Source organism: Dermacentor albipictus, chromosome 2 (genome assembly GCF_038994185.2).
Source record: "Dermacentor albipictus isolate Rhodes 1998 colony chromosome 2, USDA_Dalb.pri_finalv2, whole genome shotgun sequence".
Taxonomy (NCBI): Eukaryota; Metazoa; Arthropoda; class Arachnida; order Ixodida; family Ixodidae; genus Dermacentor; species Dermacentor albipictus.
The window spans coordinates 83,208,698-83,215,077 of NC_091822.1; the positions used below are offsets into that span (position 1 = coordinate 83,208,698).

General features: G+C 43.6%; 1 long non-coding RNA gene across 1 annotated transcript; it reads right to left on the bottom strand.

Moving 5' to 3' along the window:
• Nucleotides 1-339: 339 nt before the first annotated feature.
• On the bottom strand, nucleotides 340-3,342 carry LOC135895856 (uncharacterized). The gene is made up of 3 exons (XR_010562499.2): nucleotides 3,298-3,342; nucleotides 1,577-1,656; nucleotides 340-613 (listed from the first exon to the last, which is right to left on the bottom strand). It is a non-coding gene; the product is annotated as an uncharacterized lncRNA (long non-coding RNA).
• Between the last annotated feature and the right edge of the window lie 3,038 nt (nucleotides 3,343-6,380).

The following is a 6,380-nucleotide window of genomic DNA, read 5'->3' on the forward strand; positions in this document are numbered from 1 at the left end:
AATTCTACGCTGAAACGACGAACGGCAATGGAGCCAGCTGTGGAAGAAAGCGACGGCGACGACGAACGCGGGAGCTGTGGCACCAGCGCATTCGCCCTGTAACACCGAGGGGCGAATGCGCTATGCCAGCTATGCAAGTAGACGACGACGCTCGAGCCATTACTGATGATGATGGTTTTAGCTTACTCCGACAACGAAGGCACAGGGTTCGCATAAACAGCTTCGCTGTAAGAAGCATGAGGACATCCATTTCATGCGTGTTTGGAGTAGTACATCTGTGGTGCTTCCTCTGCACTTCGGCTACAGTGGGCTATTCAAACAAACAAAGTCATAGTGAAAGCCAAGCCAATTTATTTCGAAACCGTTCCGTTCAGTGACTTCAAACCACCACCCAAAAGTTGGCCAAATACTGCTGGCTTTGCGTGAAAGCGGCTGCGTGTCCGAGGGCGTCGCTAGCCATCGCACCGACCGGATTGGCCACCGCAGCGAGCCGATTCGCCGGACATTGCAGCGCTGTCCAGGCGGGCCTCGGCAGCTCCTTGTTCGCTGCGGCCTTCGCCGCCACCGCACCGTCCTGATTCGGAGCGGCCCTCGCCGCCACAGGCTGAAGTGCCTGGTCAAGGAAGAAAGATATAAATTTCTTTGTTGCGATGTTAAATTTATTAGGAAAACAATTAAGTCGTTGGAGTCCGTAACGAAGAAAAAGGTGAAAAATAAGTAGGCGTTTTTTCTGCATTCATCCCACGTGCATGCCCCGTTTTCACTCGCCACTGTGGCGCCCCGGCCAGGGCATTCTCCTGCTGAGCGCGATGATGTGGCTTCAATTCTCGGCATCCGTGGCCATGGTATAGTGTGGGTGAAGTGGAACAATGCACATGCACTGAGAGTTTGCAACCTGGTTAAGAATACTGCAGTGCTCGAGTATGGCTTGTGTCATACCACCAGATCTGCTTTTGCACGTTAGATACTAGGAATCAACCGCATGTCAAATTCACTGACGGATTAAGCACTTCCAAGGATCCATAAAGAAAAGCGAATATTTCATACATATCATAAAAACGCAAGAAACCTGCAAATTTCGGGAACATTTTACGTGGAATCGAGTACATGGAACAAAAGCGGTAAGTATAGTTGGTAAAATGGTTTATTAATTTCTTTGCTATAGCAGAACTGCAAGAGTATGCCGTTCTAAAGACAGGTAGTCATAAAAAAGAAAAGCATGTCTTCACTGAAATATAGGTGCTGTAGTAGGACGATGTGTGCTCTGGGTAGCGACTGCCAGGTGAACACAACCCCTAGGGTCATTATGATCGGAGATGATTAGCAAAGGTGACCAGGTGCAGCGTGACCAGAAGCCTAGTCATTGGCCACAATTGAGGTAATGATGTCGTAAAGACTATTTTTGATGTGGTGACATGTTTTAGGAGGAACATGTTTCAGATTGCGCAGGGAGCAGTATTCAGGGCTAAACGATGCAAAAATACTACCCTTTACAAAGTTAGCTCATCAGTTCAACTTACAATAGAGGCGGCAACTGTGAAAGACAATGATTTATCACTATGCTACATATACGCACCTGCTACAAGAATAGCGTAAACAGCTAGTACGGTGAGGATTGCCTTGGCGTTCATTTTAGCTTGATCTGGTAGATGATACCTGTGAAAAAATGAGTTTTCATCTATGTGAAAATTCATTTATCGCTTGTTTTATTGCATTTCTCCCCTTCAACAATGAACATTGCAGTCGTATTTATTAATGCAAAATCACAGCCAAATTTATTCCAACAGAACAATTTAATTCGAGAAGTTGCACAAATAACGTCTAACGCCCGTTCTTAAACCACTTATTTTAAGCGTGCCAACAGCAAGTTTTTGCTCGGTGTCACATTTCATTGTTGTACGATGTCATTGAAACGTGTGCTTAGATAAGGCTTATTTCACAATTTCCAGTGGTGCTGCAAGTATTTTACTACTGAATAGGGACAGGCTGCCACAGTCCAATCTTTCTGTTCAATTGTGAAGCATTCTATGCGGTCAATTAAACGCCCGTTAAAAATTTGGAGAGCTTGAATAAGCTTTTTACTATATATCTACCATAATGTAATGTTATAGTCACGTGGCAGGTTATAGCCATGAGACATTTTTATGCGGTGGGACATTTTGGTGCTCGTGGAAAATGGGGAACGCGGCTAAATACGATTGGATAACACTTTGTAGTTCTTGAACGATTAATTTGCAACAAATATTTCCATTTGGACACAGTAAACATCGCCTCTACCTCGCGCGCACCATGTTTCCTACTTTGACCAATCATAAACTATTTGTCACATTTAGCACATCGAAAGCACTCGTGAGATTTACCACACACAGGCATAAACTAGAAACCAAGGCTAAATAAGTATTCTGGAGTAGCCTGCAGATCTCACATTTAACCGAACAACTTCAAACGTTCGCCTAACATCTACTGTAACTTGCCCTCATTGCAATTAAAGAAAGGAGAACTAGGAGCTAAGTGTTTTATTCGTAGGAGACTGGAAATATTGCTTGTGAAAAATTGTAACAATCTTACAAATAGGGTTGTAAAAAAAATTCCCACAAACGCTCTAAATACCCACCATGGACATACAAATTCAGTGTCAGCGCCAAGTTTAGTTTACTCAGTCAAAAGAGACCGTACACACTTCGTATAGGACCTCAAAAAGAATCATTCAGAATAAAACTACACAATGAAAACTTTTATGTAGACGTCTTATGACGTGCCGCCCACTCTGTGGAAAATTGAAGACGTTGTAGATGTCGTAGCAGTATGAATGATTGTTTAGTTTTTCTATTACCCAGGGGCATATTTAAAGGCGTATCTGATTACCCCCGATACAATCAGAAAAAGAGTGTTCATCAACACTTCTTCAGACGCTAATTTGCAAATGCAAATAAACATTATCCATAATGTCAACCCTGGACGCCCTCCCAAACCAAAGCGAACTTAAACTTCATGTATCATACACTTCTCTCAGGACACTTTAAAACATGCATACAGCCTTTTCGAGAACCTTCCGTCACACGAACAATTTCGCTACACAAACAGAGTCAAAAGCTTTGTTGCCTTCTAAAATGTAACTCCTCGCGGGCACTCATAACTAATGCCCCTGGTAACGTGAGGTTTAGCTACTTCATGCATTCACAAAGTACTTCATGAAACCAAGCATATAACCACCACCTGACTTTGCTTGGTAATATTTTAGTATTAGTCACACAAACCCAACACTTCTATTATGTAAGAAACGAAGCAGACACTCACCGTTTGTAACTTCCAAAACTCGTTGTCGAAACATGGATCAACGCTGCTGCGCCAACTTCTTTTATACCAGTTGTTCGGGAAAACGGGGAATGAAATAATAGGCAACGGAGAATTGAGCACAAATAATTAACCAATGAGCGAGCGCCGTTTGCGTAACATAAAAAGGCAACGAACAAAAATAAGGCTACCTGTTCTACGATTGGCTGCACGACCTCAACAAATGCGTCGAACATCAGGCAAACGAATCAGGATACACCTTTTCTTTAGTGGGAGAGGAAGTGGAAAGGAGAAAAAATTCTGCGGCAAAATTTCAAGGTTTGTGCAATTGAACTCGGCACAGTTTCTTTTTTTACTTGTATAAGGGCAGGAAGTGTCCTAGAATCTTCTGTGACTACTCCACTAAATACGTTGCGTGTATACAACGCCCGCTCAGCGGATTGCTCCATGGACAACGAAAACATATCCGAGGCTTTGTGTGCTAAATTTCTTTCGGTGGGCGCTAATAAATTTGTTTCTGAATACTTTGTGAATTCGTAATAAGTGAAAGTCGCTAATTAGGTATCCACAACATGGTTCAGTACATAATATGCACGTACCATTGCTCTGTTACTAGTGCTGGTGCTAACGCCGGTGGCACTATTGTTGCGAAAATTCGCTATTGAGGCTGATCTCGAATACATACTTTGCCAACATTCTTAAGATCGCCTCCAATGTATTAGCCACTGGTTACATTTCAGAACATTGCCAATAGTTTTACCTTTCCACGAAGCATTGCTAACCACCCTTTACTTCATTCTGCAATGACGATGCAGGGCTCTAGAACCTATTTGTATACTGCGAGAAAAAGAAGGCATTGCATTGTAGCGAGCAAGGTGTAGTTGGGACATCTGAGGTGATAGTGAAGGAAGTGAGAAAAGATGGCTTTAATGATGTTATCCGTACTCGTAGGAAGAGTCAAGTGATTGTATTGCCCTTACTTGAGAGTATACGAGAGACGGTTGAAAGTGCCGATGAATAATTTGCATCAATAAAACTTTAGAGCATCAATCTCAGTCTTTATTCAAGAACCCTCGCAGTTATTTTTCATCCTTCTGCAGTGGTCAGCAGGACTGAGGCATCCCTACAGAGTTACTCATGTTAATTTTTTTTTGTCGTGGAGCTCTGTTGTCGACCAAACGTTTTAGTTGCCGGTGATCTGCAAAGACCATAGCGTGGACGTGCGATGACATAGCACCACAGGTAGAAAAAAGGTTCTTTTCTTAAGTCATTGGCCATGCAGGCTTGGTGTGTCTCAGTCGCCTTAGGTCTTTCTGCACTCGACAGCCTTAACTTGGCGGGCCTCTCAGTTTCACTAAGTGCCCACAGAAGATATTTATAAGCCCATGATGAGCCTACCATTCCCTGTTCCTTCATCGCAAGGTAAGCAGCGCATGGCATTGCTATTGCAAATCCCAGTATCCAATGTGAAGTGTGATGCTGGATTATGAGCCCAGTGTCACGCGCAGGATGCTGGGGCGCCGGTCAGGCGTGGAATATTGGGATGCGCTGGACACTGGTCCGAAAAGTAGTTCTACAACATGAAAATTGCGATGTCTCGTAACCGTATATATTTTTTTAATACAAAATGCAGCAGAGAGCATTTTAGTGCAAAAAATATTTAAAGTATGTTTGGGCAAGTCATGATTCAGTTATCTGAGCTGCATATCTCAAGCTGGGTATTTTACCAGTACACCAGGCCAGCACATGGCACGACGTGGATAATTTGCCATGTCAACCTCCAGAAGCAGTTTTATATGCATAGAGAGAAGTCTCGCACAGACATAGTTGATGCGCTGTCGCCCCTCAACTAAAACTTACGCCTCTATCAGAAAGAAAAGGTTGTCCGTGTTCAACAGTATGCTTGCAAGTGCCACAGCACCAATTTTCTTTTGCGATTGGTATATTAATATAAAAAAAATCCTAAATTAACCGCCGACTCAGGACGATCTATAGGATGTTACTGGCGATTTTGATAACCACTTCTTGCTCTTCGCGCAAGGGATATATGCAATGTTTTCTTAGTTTAACGAAGCATTTCAATCGACAAGTCTGTCTAGTCCCATATCTTCTTCCGAGGAGCGTAGGCTTATGCAGGCAGCCTTAGTCTACAGCACATATACGCACGTTTATAACGCGTCACATCGTCGCTCATCGCTTCTTGCGTTGACGCTGTACACACGAAAAAATTCTTTACTGATGCGAAAGCTGAAATATGGGGTAATTATTCTTGTTAGATATGTTGATTTCTGAGCCCAGGCGGACCGACAGTGTGTAGACAGACTCGGTGCATACGCTTGGCCTAACCTTCGTTTGAAGGGAACGATCTCGGCGCTGGTACCTAGCGAATACTAAAATGTATGTATCTGAGCCCCAAGGCCTTTTATCTAATATATCGTTGTAAACTAGGAAATGTGGAAGTGCACAAATGGCCTCAGCTTTGTTATGGTTGCGATGATATCAAGCTACAGTAGGCTTAGAATCAGGGCTCCGTTCAAACGCGTCTGAACGACTTCTGCTTTTTGTGTCAACTCCATAACACTACGACAATGGCCATGACTCGCAGTAGAAACTACTAAATGATGGTGCGTTCTCTGCGTTTGCTCTGTTTTGTTCAAGAATGTACCTATCCACCCAATGGAAAGGAAAAAGGAAAAAAAAAACGAAAGTGATCTTCAGGGTCGAATATTTATGCATGCATAGAGAGTGCCGCTGAGGCGCCTTAACTCCAAGCTGCGACAGGAAATAGACTCTTATGTCCACACAATTTAGGTCAAGAGACTAGTATCTTGCGATGAAATCATATAAAGCATTTATTATTCAGCAGCGCCTTGCGTACTGGAACCAGTGTGGCACGAGCGCTACCACTGCAGTTTCGAGTCTGAGCCAGCGAACTGCAGCGAGAACCAGCACGTGTACAGAACAAACCAGTGCGCTACAGAGTCATGGCATTGAGACCAGCGTCTCGCGCAGTGTGACCCAGCTCTTCTGCAGCGTTCTCACTGGCGTCCCAGTGATTCCAGTGTGCCCGAGCATCCCAAGTATGA